This window comes from Pristis pectinata, chromosome 26 (genome assembly GCF_009764475.1).
Source record: "Pristis pectinata isolate sPriPec2 chromosome 26, sPriPec2.1.pri, whole genome shotgun sequence".
Lineage (NCBI taxonomy): Eukaryota > Metazoa > Chordata > Chondrichthyes > Rhinopristiformes > Pristidae > Pristis > Pristis pectinata.
In genome coordinates, this window is record NC_067430.1 from 29456475 (window position 1) to 29471012 (window position 14538).

Sequence of the window (14538 nt, forward strand, 5' to 3'; positions counted from 1 at the left end):
TGCGGCGGCAGTACAGCGCAAAGACATAAAAATCTATAAATTACAAAAATAAATAAATAGTGCAAAACAAAAGGAATAACGATGTAGTTCTTATAACATAGGTTCATGGACCGTCCAGAAATCTGATGGCAGAGGGGAAGAAGCTGTTCCTGAATCATTGAGTGTGGGTCTTCAGGCTCCTGTGTCTCCTCCCCAATGGTAGTAACGAGAAGAGGGCATGTCCTCGGTGGTGAAGGGTCCTTAGTGATGGATGCTGCCTTCTCGAGGCACCGCCTCTTGAAGATGTCCTCAATGGTGGGGAGGGTTGTGCCTGTAATGGAGCTGGCTGAGTCTACAACCCTCTGCAGCCTCTTGCGATCCTGTGCATTGGAGCCTCCATACCAGGCGGTGATGCAACCAGTCAGAATGCTCTCCACTGTACATCTATAGAAGTTTGTAAGAGCCTTTGGTAACGTACCAAATCTCCTCAACCTCCTGATGAAGTAGAGCTGCTGGCGAGCCTTCTTCATGATTGCATCAATGTGTTGGGCTCAGGATAGATCCTGTGAGATGTTGACACCCAGGAACTTGAAGCTGCTCAGCCTTTCCACTGCTGAGTCTTCAGTGAGGACTGGTGTGTGTTCTCCCGACTTCCCCTTCCTGAAGTCCACAATCAGCACCTTGGTCTTGCTGACGTTGAGTGCGACGTTGTTGTTGCGACACCACCCAACCAGCCGATCTACGTCACTCCTGTACGCCTCCTCATCGCCATTTGAGATTCTACCAACAACAACAACATCATGTTGGCACCACTTTCCTGTACTAAGCACGTTCTCCATCACTCCCATAATATCCTGATAATCAACAGATTCATTTACTTAATTAATGGGATCGATTGACTTTCTGGGCTCTCTGTGGGTGAGGAAAGGTTGTGACTGAAGACCAAGCGGACTCTGTACCGAAGGTCATTCATCCAGACACCTGATGGTGGAGAGTCTCTGAGGGATGTGGAGCTGGGTGTTTTGAAATTTATTTTTCTGGTCCGGACATCACTGGCAAAACCGGTATTAATTGTCCACCCCACATTGACCTTTAAGCCGCATTCTTAAACCCCTGCAGTCCTTCATTGCCATAGAGACACAGGATCACAGAAACAGAACCTTCAGCCGATCAGGTCCATGCCAACCATCGGTAATGACCCCAAGTACCACCACTTGGTCCGTAGCCGGCCCTACCTTGGCAACTCGAGAACTCATCTACATACTCGTTAAATATTGTGAGACTCTCTGCGTCCACCACCCCCTGAAGCAGTGCGTTCCACTGACCATACGCTAAGTGAAAATATTCTTCCTCAGAACCTCTCCAAACCTCCTACCCCTTCTCTTAAATTGTTAATATATGTAACAAACAGTAAGGGTCCCAGCGCCTCTCCCTGGGGTACATCACTTGCCACAGGCTTCCAATCATGACATTCCCCATTCCCCTCCTCGAATACTACAATGTCCTTCTCCACAGTGAATAAGGGTGAGAAATATTCATTAAAGACCTCAGCTATGTCCTCCAGCTCCAAACAAACACCTCCCCATTTAACTCTAATGAGCTCTACTCTACCTTGTTACCTCTTACCTCTGATACGCATTCAAAATACTTCGGGATTTTCCTTAATCTTGCCCGTCAGTGCTATTTTGTGCCCCTGTTCACACTGAAATTGCTTTTCTAAATACCCCTCTACATTTTCTATACTTCTGATGAGCTTCTGCCAATTTCAGCTCTGTGTATTTTCCATATGCTTTTTTTTCACTAAACCTTGACATCCAAGTTTCCTTGGACCTGCTGCCCTTGGCTTTGACCCTTCTTGGAACACACTTGTTGGATGGAGACTAAACTGCAAGTCCACTTTTGCTGGGTCCTGCCTTTATGATATTGAAATCTGCCTTCCTCCAGTTCAGGACTTTAACTCCTAGACCATCCCAATCCCATTCCATAACGACCTTGAACCTTAGAGAGTTGTGGTCACTCTCCCCAAAATCCCCTCCCGCAGACACTTCAACCATTTGCCCAGCTACGTTCCCTAACACACACAGAGGTCAGAGTGGGAGTGGGATGGGGAATTTAAAAAAAAGGAACATTTTTTACCAACATCTCCCACTCACCTTCTGACCCAACTTCCCATGCAACCGCAGGAGATGCAACCTCTGCCCTTTCACCTTTTCCCTTCCCACCATTCGGGCACCCAAACTGCCCTTCCAAGTGAAGCAGCAGTTCACTGGCACTTCTTCTGACCTTTTGCACTGCATCTGGTGTTCACAGTGTGGTCTCCTCTGCAGCACTACAGCTGGGAGAGTATTTGAAGGAAAGAGTTCCCTTGTGTTGAAGTTCTCATCCATGCCTTCACTTCCCACACCACCCTCCCTGTCCCTCTAACCTCCCTCAATCCTATACCCTGATCAGATCTTTGGACTCCGAGTTCCTCATTACCACTCACTCTATCATGCCAACCTTGCCTTTGGCTGCCTTGACCCTAAACCTCTCGACTTCTCTCCTTTCTGGCTCTCCCTAAAATGTTCCACTCTGTCCAAGTGATAGGTCACATCTTAGTACTTTATGCAGTTTACTTTCTCATTTACAGGAGGTGGGTGTCTCTGGCAAAGCCAATGTTCAATTCCTTGCAGTCGCCTCCCCAGCAGTAGCATGGAGGCACCTCCACCTGAAGGACTGGAGCGCTTCAAGAAGGCAGCTCACCCCCACCTTCTCAGGGGCACTTAGGGATGGGAAATCAATGCTGACATTTTCAGTGATGCCCACCTCCTGGAAGGGAACTAAAAATTCTTTGAGGGACATTAACACAGCAGAGGAAATAACTTTGGAATTACCATCCAATCCTGAGTCCCTGCACTTAGCCTGCTCCCAGGTGCCTGAAGTGGAATTGTTCCCATGTCCAATCTGGGATAGGGCTAGTATCAACGGGTGCCTGTTGGTCAGTGCAGACCCAGTGGGCCGAAGGGCCTGTTTCTGTGCTTTGTAACTCAATGACAAATGTATGAACATCTCCTGTCTTGTTTAGTCACTCGTCAGAGATTTAAATAAAACGAACTTTCCAAAAACATCTGTCAATATATTGTTAAACCGATAAACAGTAATCCTGTTATATTTGATACTATCTAAAGTAACAACAAGACAGACAGTTGGGACCTTGTTTTTACTGCGTCTCATTCTGCTGTGTTCTGAGCCCTTCATAAACCCAGCAGAGCTCACTGATAATTGTGACTGTTACTAATTTCTGCGTGACTGGATAACTTATTCACTTCTCAGGATGCAGTCACCAGTATTTATTACCTGTCCTGATGTGGGGAAGGGTCGTTGGGATTGAGCTGCCTTCCTGAACTCCTGCAGTCCATGTGATGAAGGTGTTTCTACAATGCTGTTGGGGACGGAGCTGCTGGATTTAGTCCCCAACAGGATGAGGGTGCAGCGATTATATTTCCATGTGCAGTTGTTGGGGAACCATCAGCTGGCGGTATTCTTCAGCGCCTGTCACCTCTGTCCTTCTTGGGTGTAGAGCTGGCAAGTGTAGGAGGTGGTACCGATGGAGTAGCCCAGGTGATGAACTGCAGTGTATTTTCTAGCAGCTACACATTGCAGACACAACTTCAGCTACATGCAAAAAGCTGGAGGAACTCAGCGGGACGGGCAGCATCTATGGAAGGAAATCAACAGACGATGTTTCGGGTCAAGACCCTTCATCTGGACTTCAGCGAACTCACTTTCTCTGTCTGGATATTGACTCAGTGTTTCACTCTCTCTGTTCATACAGCCTGACCTGCTGGGTATGTCTCCCTGCCCTGCATTTTGGAACCCTACAGCCTGAAACATTAACTCTGTTCCTCTCTCTACAGATGCTGCCTGACCTGCTGTGTGTTTCCTGCATTCTCGACTTAGATTCAAGCAGTGGTATTTTTTTTATTTTTTATTTTCAAGTTATAACCTTTCATACACTCATGTGCAATCTTTTGAACGTTTGTTTTACATCATTTTATTGAGGTCATGTTGCTTTGTGTAACTTACATGTAATTTCTTGGCACTGACTTTTAACAAACTTTGAGTCATTCCATTACTGCTAGGAGAATCATCGCCCGATATATTATTGTATTAGTAATGTTCTCTACATTGAACTATGTGATCAATGCTGTGTCATATTTCTTTTTGGCCCATTGTAAGTTAGGAAATCCAGTGAGTGACCACTTTTTATCTCAAGGATAAGGCTACACATCAGCCATCTGTCCTCACCTGTCCTGCCTCACTACCCCGGTCAGAGGTTGAGTGTTGCCCCCTCTCTTGTAGGGCCATCTACGTATTGCATAGGCACATTGAACAAATTCCACCCCATCCAAACCTCCAGCATTATGGCAGCCCCAGTCAATGTTAGGGAAGTTAAAATCACCTAGAAGTCTAACCCTATTATTCTTACAGTTATCTGTGATCTCCTCACATATTTGCTCCCTTAATTCCAGCTGATACTTGGGGGTCTATATTACAATCCCATCAAAGTGATCACCACCTTCTTATTCCTAAGTTCTACCCATATAGCTTAATTGGACTCGTTCTACCCAGGAGTATCCTCTCTAAGTACTGCTGTGATGTTCTCCAAACACTCGACTCTCTCTCCTTGTTTACCTCCACCTCTGTCACGCCTGTAGTGTCTGTAGCCCGGAACATTGAGCTGTCAATCCTGCCCCTCCCTCAATCATGTTTCTGTTATGGATATAATATCCCAGTCCTGTGTACCTCTCCATGCCCAGAGTTCATCTGTCTTACCTGACGGGCTTCTTGCATGGAACTAAATGTAATTTTGTCTATCAGACCTTCCTTACATTTATTTCCTGCCTGTCCAGTCCACTGAACTTGCTTGGTCAGACTAGCTTAAACTAAATGACTTAAACTAAGATAAATTAACTAATCGCACAGAAGTTATTAATAGTCACAATTCAGTAAAGCTCTGGTTAGACCATACTTGGAGTAATGTGTTCAGTTCTGGTCGCCTCATTATAGGAAGGGTGTGGAAGCTTTAGAGAGGGTGCAGAGGAGATTTACCAGGATGCTGCCTGGATTGGAGAGCATGTCTTATGAGGATAGGTTAAGTGAGCTAGAGCTTTTCCCTTTGGAGAGGAGGATGAGAGGTGACTTGATCGAGGTGTACAAGATGATAAGAGGCATAGGTCAAGTGGACAGTCAGACTTTTTCCCAGGGTGACAATGGCTAACACGAGGGGACATAATTTTAAGGTGATTGGAGGAAGGTATAAGGGGGATGTCAGGGGTAAGTTTCTTTACACAGAGAGTGGTGGGTGCGTGGAACACACTGCCGGCAGAGGTTGTGGGGGCAGATACATTAGGGACATTTAAGAGACTCTTAGATAGACACATGAATGATAGAAAAATAGGGGGCTATGTGGGAGGGAAGGGTTAGTGAGATCTTAGAGCAGGATAAAATGTCAGCACAACATCGTGGGCTGAAGGGCCTGTACTGTGCTTTAGTGTTCTATTTTCTATAGTAATTTTTATGACTTTATGTCTGTACTGTACTGCTGCCACAAAACAACAAATTTCATGACATATGTCAGTGATAATAAACCTGATACTGATTCTGAAACTACCCAAGATAAGTTGTCCTCATTAATAATCTGTTTAAAATTAGTATTTGCAAACAAACGTTCAAAGAGTTTCAACGTGACATCTATGAAAGGTCATAATTTATATCATAATGCAAATAATCACATGAGCACAACAGCTAGTGAATGTGTTGTAGTTTTGAAGCTGTCGCCAATACTGCATATACTTGTTTTCCTTTGTGAATCACCAGACTAGTTTATAGTTGTCTTTCAGAGTATTTCTTAATAAAACTGCATCAGAAAATGAATTGGGTGGAGAATTACAGAAGTCTACAATGCAGCAAAGTCAAATTATTCAGATAACAGTGCCTTCAACCATTCGGTTCTTGAACCAACCAGCAAAACCCTAGTCACTACAGTTTAGCAACACTGGGACCACTTTGATCACTTTGCACTAAAATGGACTTTGTTCTTTTTTGTTCTAATTGTGTTATTTCTTGTAAAAATTGTGTATAATTTATGTTTATGTTTTTCTTGTGAATGCTGCTTATCTGACGCTATGTGCCTGTGATGCTGCTGCAAGTAAGTTTTTCATTGCACCTGTGCACACATGGACTTGTGCATCTGACAATAAACTCCGCTTTGACTTTGGCTTAATGGGAAGAGAAAATATAATTCTCCCCATTGAAGTTGGATATTATACTGAGTTGAGAACAGTTAAGAACATAAATCATAAAATACATCAGCAGGATGAGGTTATTTTGTCGGTGTCTGCTCTCTCCTTCATCTTCTCTCTCAGCACCACTTCCCTGCATTAACCTCATTCCTTTAAACCTGGATTCCTCTAATATTCAAAAAATTTATCAGTCTCATTCTTGAGTATACGTAGTGACTGATTTCCAAAAATTAACATCGCCCTGGGTAAAGAGATTTCTTCCTATCTCAGTCCTGGGTGGTTGAACCCCTGTTTCAAGACAATGGCTCTCAGAAGCCCAGCCAGGAGATATTTCAATCTTGCATCGACCCTGTAAACCTCATAAGAACTTTGGAGACACAGGAGACTGCAGTTGTGGGAATCTAGAGCAAAGAACATCTGCTGGAGGAACTCTGGGTCAAGGGGGAGAAGGAAACAGCTGGGGAGAGGGAGAGGTGGAGTTGGGAGACAGAGGCAGGTGGGTGATAAGATTGATTGACAGGGGAATTGGGATTGGTTTATGACCGTCACATGTACCGGGGTACAGTGAAAAGCTTTGTTGTGCATGCCATCCACACAGATCATTACATCAGTACATTGAGGTAGTTCAAGGGAAAACAATAACAGAATGCAGAATAAAGTGTTGCAGTTACAAAGAAAGTGCAGTGCAGGCAGACAATAAGGTGCAAGGCCACGACAAGGTCGATTGTGAGGTCAAGAGTCCATCTTATCATACAAGGGGACCATTCAATAATCTTATAACAGTGGGATAGAAGCTGTCCTTGAGCCTGGTGGTACGTGCTTTCAGGCTTTTGTATCTTCTGCCCGATGGGAGGGGAGAGAAGAGGCAACGTCTCAGTCACTTCCACACTGGCTGCCTCTAGCATCATTACATGTGCAACCATTTCCTTTTTACCAGTCACAATCCATAACTGCAGCTCTGACTGAGATCAGTAATAATCCTGGACAATGCAGGGAGAACCGGGCTCAGTGGGCAGTTCTGTCCAACCTGCTGTCATTATTGGCCTGTGGAACTATTCAGTCCAGGGGTTCCATTAAGCTTCCGACAAAGTTTTGGAAGGGATTGGGAGAATCCCTGTGTAATTCTACTCTTTTTGATTGCTTTAACCAGTGGCCTGGTGACCTTGGGAAATTAGAGCCATTGTTTGCTTAATTCCTGTGACTGAGACAATGGGTGTGGCCAGTTCTGGAAGGAGGTGTTCATTCAAACCTGACCTACTGAAATGATAGTTCAGTGGGCAACATCTGTGTAGCAGCCATCTCCAGGGATGGGGGAACAGTTGGCACTGATTTGTTCAAACCAAAATTAGATTTTACCTCAGTGAATATTATTTTGGGATGTGAGTTATTTGGCTTATTGTTTACTTGAGAGGAAAAGGTGACATGGGATGTTTGATTCCCAAAGCTCTCCTCCCAAAGGGGGTTTCATGTGTCGTGTCTGGGTCTGAAACAAAGTAATTGATAGAGATTAATTGATGTGATTCGTCAATAACTCCATTACAACATCAAATGGCAAGATGTTAGAAGACAAGCAAGAAGAGTGTCTCTTTTTACAAGCAATTCCTATATAAAAAGACAAACCACTTAAGGGGTGGCTTCCAAGAGTTGAGGTATTGTGCAAGAATTTGGATGTGATCACTTTTAGAGAGACATATTGAATGCAGATATTTTATGGATATTTATATGTACAAATATGTGACATGCCTTGCGAATAATGGGGAGGACATCACCCTTGCTGTTCATCCTCTCCATGTCTTGGTGTTACTGAATAAGGTGGTAACAATCAGAATCAGGTTTATTATCACTGACTTATATGGCGTGAAATTTGTTGTTTTGCGGCAGCAGTACAGTGCAAGACATAAAATTACTATAATTTACAAAAATAAATAAATATAGAACATAGAGCAGTACAGCACAGTACGGGCCCTTCTGCCCATGACATTGTGCCAACCTATATAAACCTTATCCGCATTTAATCTATCCCCCTCTCTACTTTACAACCCATAACCCTCCATTTTTCTTACATTCATGTGCCAATCTAAGAGTCTTTTAAATGTCCCTATTGTATCAGCCTCTACCACTACCCCAGCAGTGTGTTCCAGGCACCCACCACTCTCTGTGTAAAAAACCTACCTCTGACATCTCCCCTGAACTTTCCTCCACGCACCTTAAACAGGTGACCTCTGGTATTGGGCATTACCACCCTGGGGAAAAGGTGCTGGCTGTCCACTCTGTCTATGCCCCTCATAATCTTATACACCTCTATCAAGTCACCTCTCATCGTCCGTCGCTCCAAAGAGGAAAGCCCTAACTCACTCAACCTATCCTCATAAGACATGTTCTCCAATCCAGGCAGAATCCTTGTAAATCTCCTCTGCACCCTCTCTAAAGCTTCCACATCCTTCCTATAATGTGGCAACCAGAACTAAACACAATATTCCAAGTGTGGTCTCAGACGAATAGAGCAATAAAAAGGAATAACGAGGTAGTGTTCATAGGTTCATGGACCATTCAGAAATCTGATGGCGGAGGGGAAGAAGCTGTTCCTGAATCACTGTGTGTGGGTTTTCAGGCTCCTGTACCTCCTCCCCAATGGTAGTAATGAGAAGAGGGCATGTCCTGGAAGTTCAGGGTCTTTAGTGATGGATGCTGCCTTCTTGAGGCACCGCCTCTTGAAGATGACCTCGATGGTGGGGAGGGTTGTGCCCGTGATGGAGCTGGCTGAGTCTACAACCCTCTGCAGCCTCTTGCGATCCTGTGCATTGGAGCCTCCAAACCAGGTTGTGATACAACAAGTCAGAATGCTCTCCAGTGTACATCTCTAGAAATTTGTAAGAAGATCAGGAGTAGGCTATTGGGTCCCTCAGGCCTGCCCTGTTATTTAAATATGATCAAGACTGATCCTTACCCTCAACTTCACTTTCCCCATATCCCTTAAATCCCTGTATCCAAAGATCTACTGATCCCAGCCTTGAATATTCACAAGTTTCCTGGGGTAGAGAACTCCAAGGATTCACAGGTGTCTGAGTGAAAAAATATCTCCTCACCTCAGTACTGAACACTAGTTACATCCCAAGCCACGTTGACAGCTGGATCCAAAGCCCTGTTTTCAACATTGAGCTACAGAGCGTGCAAAACTGGTTTGATGAGCTGTGATGAGCTGTGATAGTTACTTGGAACTATTCCCACTGGATTGGTGAAATGTTGGGATCCTGTGGAAACATGAGGTCTGGGTAGACTGACATTTTGAGGGAATTTTTTTTGTTAAAGGTAAACTCAAAAAACGTGAGGGCACAGATCAGTAGATAGGGCACTATTAGTTCAGCAAAGGCACCAAGTTCTTAACTTTATCCATTGTTAAAAAAAAGAGTCAGGGTAAATTTGAGGTGAATGAGATATCTTGTTGCTGTAACTACACAATAGTATTTCAGCTCCTTGCTGAATAAGGGGAAAGGATTAAGTATAGCACTGAATGTAGAGCAGCGGATACGTTTTGGAATAAGCATCCAGAGACGTGAGTTAGAACATGGAACATAGAACAGTACAGCACAGGAACAGGCCCTTCGGCCCACAATGTTGTGCCGAACCAATTACATTAGTAATAAAATGCCCAATTAAACTAATCCCGTCTGCCGACACAATGTCCATATCCTACCGTTTCCCTCACATCTGTGTGCCTATCTAAGAGCTTCTTGAATGTCCCTCTTGTATCTGCCTCCACCACTACTGCACCCACTGCATTCCAGGCACCCACCACCCTCTGTTAAAAAACTTGCCCCGCACATCTCCTTTGAACTTTCCCCCTCTCACCTTAAATGCATGCCCTCTGGTATTGGACATTTCAACCCTGGGGAAAAGATACTGGCTGTCTCCTCTATTTATTCCTCTAAGAATCTTATAAACCTCTATCAAATCTCCCCTCAGCCTCTGTCGCTCCAGAGAGAACAACCCAAGTTTGTCCAGCCTCTCTTCATAGCACATGCCCTCAAATCCAGGCAGCATCCTGGTAAACCTCTTCTGCACCCTCTCCAAAGCCTCCACGTCCTTCCTATAATGGGGCGACCAGAACTGAATGCAATACTTCCTACCCCCTATCTCTTTACATCCTCCTCTGCGCTCACAATCCCACTGAGTTTAGAATCATTTGGTCACCTCAGTCAAATCATTGATATAGATTGCGAATAATCATGTCCCAAGCCCTGATTGCTGTGGTACCCATGAGACACAGTCTGACAACATGAGAAGGTCCATTTCTTCCCACTCTTTGTTTCCTGTGTGATAACCATTGTTCACTGAAGCATACAAGAGAATGTGCCTTAAACCTTTATACTTATTTGATACTATTGTACCTGCCTCAACCACTTCTTCTGGCAGCTCGTTCCATATACTCACCACCCTCTGCGTGGAAAAAGTTGCCTCTAGGTCCCTTTTAAATCTTTCCCCTCCCACCCTCAACCTATTCCCCTTAGTTCTGGACTCCCCTACCCTGGGGAAAAGATTGTTATCATCCACCAGTTTCTTTCACGTACTTGAACATCTTCAATGGGAAAGACGAGTTGGAACAAAATATTGTGGGTGATTTTTATAATCCAGGTCTGATCCAGTTTGTACATGCTTACTCTGATATCCCATCTCATTTTTTTTCAACTGTAATCATAACACCCTCATGCATCGTAATGGTCCATTTGTGTCACCTGCTGATATTTTCCAGATAGTCCAATGAGATTCTCACCGGCAGCAGAAACTCTCACTGAAATGAGGCACATCTCCCCGGTTTACATTCCTGAGGACAAGTCTCTTTCTGGTCTAAGTAGCTAATTATGACACAATATCTGTCACAGATTTGAGACAATGTCCTGTTTGAATTGAGACTTGCCTTGTCGTCCTGGCTTTGACAAAGTTTTGTGCAGGTTTTCAGCATTCACTTTTCCTGGGTTCAAGGGGTGGAATTTCACTCCAGACCTTGCCCCCCGATGGTGCTTAAAGGACTTCTTTGTTCAGTCACAAACAATCTGCTGGAGGAACGCAGTGGGTCGAGCAGCATCTGGGGTGGAGGGAAGGAATTGTTAATGTTTTGAGTCGAAACCCTGCATCAGCACTGAGATCGACATTTCAGGTTCAGAGTCAGTTTGCAATCAAAAACTTACACCCTAAGCAAATTTTTTTTTCACCTGACGGTAAAATATATTCAAAACATTCTTATTCCATTTAACAAGAATAAAAGACTCTGGAACAGGAAAATCCTGTCCTTGTTTTTATTCATTCAGACAATAAAGATGCCACTGGTTAGGATGGAATTCATTGTTCTAGTTGCCTTTGTACTGGCAGGTTAGAAGTCAACCCCATCAGTGAGCCCAGAGTCACATATAAACCAGACCGGCTAATGAAGCAAAATTCCTTCCTTGAAGGACATTAGTGACATGAGGGACATGCCCTCTTCTTGTTACTACCATCGGGGAGGAGGTACAGGAGCCTGAAGACCCACACTCAACGATTCAGAAACAGCTTCTTCCCCTCCGCCATCAGATTTCTGAACGGTCCATGAACCCATGAACACTGCCTTGTTATTCATTTTTTTGCACTATTTATTTTTGTAATTTATAGCAATTTTGTGTCTTTGCACTGTACTGCTGCTGCAAAACAACAAATTTCACGTCATATAAATCAGAATAAATCTGATTCTGATTCTGAACCAAATGGGTTTTTAAACACCATGGTTTTAAACGCCATTACTGAGGATTGTTTCTTTCTTTTTAATTCTCTTGTTGCTTGGAATTAAGCTTCTCTCTCTGGATCAATGAGCTGGAGTCCAGTAGCCTAACCCTTACCCTGTCATAAACAGAAATTGTACATAAGCAGTTCAAGTGAGACAAAAATCAAAAAAAGAGGAAGGAGATGAATTGTGTTTAAATTGGTAAATTATCCTCACCTGGAATTCATAGAGGCAAATTTAATTTTTGGAAGGGAATTGCAAAACAAGTACATTTTGAGAGTGTCAGGGGAAGAACAAGGTGTGGCAAAAACCAGCTACTGAAAGAGCTGGCATCAACACAATGGAATGAATGGCCTTCCTGGTATCAGCACAATGGAATGAATGGCCTTCTACTGCGCTGTCTTAAAACACTCCATTTTAGACTTGGCGTCATAAAGAGATACAGCAGGAAAACAAACCCCATGTTCCACTAAGTCCGTACCAACGATCAAGCACCCATGTTTACACCCATCTACCTGAATCCATTTTATCCTCCCTGTAATCCCATCAAGTCCCCTCAGATTGCACCATTCACCCACTCACCAGGAGCAATCTTCAGAGACCAATTAAGCCCACACAGTCTTGGGATGTGGGATGAAACCGGAGCACCCGGGGGGCGGGGGGGGGGGGAAACACATGCGATCCTAGGGAGAACATATAAACACCACCCACAGCACCAATGCAGTCGTTGATGTAGTGGTATAGCTGGGGCCCATGTGAGTGCCCATGGCTATGCCCTCGGTCTGTAGAAAGTGAGAGGAATCGAAAGTGAAGTTGTTTAGGGTGAGGACAAGTTCAGCCTGCCGCTTCGTTGTGTATGTTGAATAGTCCCTGTTCCAACCCTATTCCGGCCCCATTCCTCAACTCTTTCTCCACTATATCGACGACTGCAATGGTGCCACCTCTTGTACCCGTGTGGAACTCGGTAGTTTCATAAATTTCACCACAAATTTTCACCCTGCTCTCCAATTCACTTGGACTATCTCTGACACCTCTCTTTCTTTCCTTGATCTTTCCACCTACATTTCAGGAGATTCTTTATCCACCGACGTCTTCTGCAAACCCACTGACGCCCACAGCTACCTCGATTACAGCTCCTCCCAAGGGCACGATCCCTCTTTCTCAATTTCTCCGCCTCCACCACGTCTGCTCCCACGATGAGGCTTTCCACTCCAGGACATCCAAGATGTCCAACTTCTTTACTAACTGTGGCTTCCCCCCTACTGTGGTAGAGAGAGCTCACACCCGTGTCTCTGCCATTTCCTGCACTTTTGCTCTCACCTCACCCCTCCCAGACCCAATAGGCATAGGGCCTCACATTTCATCCCACCAGCCTACATATCCAACACATCATTCTGCACCACATCTGCCATCTCCAACGGGACCCCACCACCAAGCATATCCTCCCCTCCCCGCCCCTTTCCGCTTTTCGCAGGTACCGCTCTCTCTGCGACTCCCTCGTTCACTCCCACTCACCCCATCCCGAGGACTTTCCATTGCCCCCGCCATAGGTGCAACACCTGCCCCTACACCACCTCCATCCAGGGACCCAAACACTTCTTTCAGGTGAGACAGAGATTCACCTGCCCCTCCCTTAATATCATCAACTGCTTTTGGTGCTCCAAGTGTGGCCTCCTCTACATTGGCGAGACCAAACGCAGACTAGGTGACTGTTTCGCAGAACACCTGCGCTCCGTCCGTAACCGCGATCTGCATCTCCCCATTGCCGGTCACTTCAACTCCCCCTCCCACACTATCACTGATATGCCAGTCCTCGGCCTCCTCCACTGCCAGGAGAATTCCAAGCACAAACTGGAGGAACAGCACCTCATTTTCCATCTTGGAACCTCGCAGCCTAACGGCACGAACATTGAATTCTCCCACTTTAAGTAATCCCCACCCCCCCTTCCCCACACCCACCCCCCACCCCGCTTCTTCCCTTTCCCAGCCTCTCTCTCATTTTTCTACCCCTCTTTTTTTTCTCTCCTTTGACCCACCCCCCTGGTGGATCTGCTCTCCCCTCCTCCCCCGCACCTGCCCATCACTGTCTCTTACCTGCATCTACCTATCACCACCCTGCGCCCACCCCGCCTCCCCTTTGTTGTCCACCTATCACTGCTCTGCTTCTCCCTCCTATATATCGAGCTTCCCCTTTTCCTATCTTCAGTCCTGAAGAAGGGACCTGACCTGAAACGTTGGCCGCCTGCTTTTCTCCACGGACGCTGCCTGGCCTGCTGAGTTCCTCCAGCATCAGGATTGAACCTAGGTTGCAGGAATTAGGTTACTAAACCCCAGTGAGAGCAAGTTAAAGAAATACAGGTTAGCGGCTCTGTTTAATCAGCAGAGAGAGGAATTCAGGCTGTAATATTGCTCAGATAGATCCAATACAGGATGTCGAACTCATCATTCGCTCTGTTGAATTGTCGGATGAAAAGAAACCGTGGGTGATAAGTACGAAATCGGGAAACATAAGGTACCTGCCTG